This window comes from Gavialis gangeticus, unplaced genomic scaffold (assembly GCF_001723915.1).
Source record: "Gavialis gangeticus isolate Ggan-Ray unplaced genomic scaffold, GavGan_comp1, whole genome shotgun sequence".
Classification (NCBI taxonomy): domain Eukaryota; kingdom Metazoa; phylum Chordata; order Crocodylia; family Gavialidae; genus Gavialis; species Gavialis gangeticus.
The window spans coordinates 127,500,127-127,500,508 of NW_017729032.1; the positions used below are offsets into that span (position 1 = coordinate 127,500,127).

At 58.6% G+C, this 382-nt stretch overlaps 1 protein-coding gene across 3 annotated transcripts in view; it reads right to left on the bottom strand.

Annotated features, from left to right (window-relative positions):
* NALCN (sodium leak channel, non-selective) overlaps positions 1-382 on the bottom strand; it is a 564,495-nt gene that overhangs the window by 62,839 nt on the left and 501,274 nt on the right. The gene's annotated exons all lie outside the window — the stretch shown is intronic.

A 382-nucleotide genomic window follows, 5' to 3' on the forward strand; every position in this document is an offset into this window, starting at 1 on the left:
GCAGCTGGTGGTGGATGGGGCCAGGTGGGGCAGCAATCGGGAGGCTGGGGTGGGACATGTGGGCCTTTGGGGGGGTGGTAGCCCCTGGAGGGACCATTTAGCCCCTGTTGGGGGGCCATACCCCTTGTGTGGGGGCCACCCCCCCTGTTGGGGGGCCGACTCTCCTGTTGGGGGGCATCGCCCTTGTGTGGGGGCTGAACCCTCTGTTGGGGGGCCAAACCCCTTGTGTGGGGGATGAACCCCTTGTGTGGGGGACCAACCCCTTTTGTGGGGGCCATCGTCCTGTGGGAGGGCTGTAAAATATGTATTCATGAATTCGTGAAACCTGTGTTTAGAGTTCACTTTATTATTATGATAACAGACTTGCTTTAACACTGTAGAT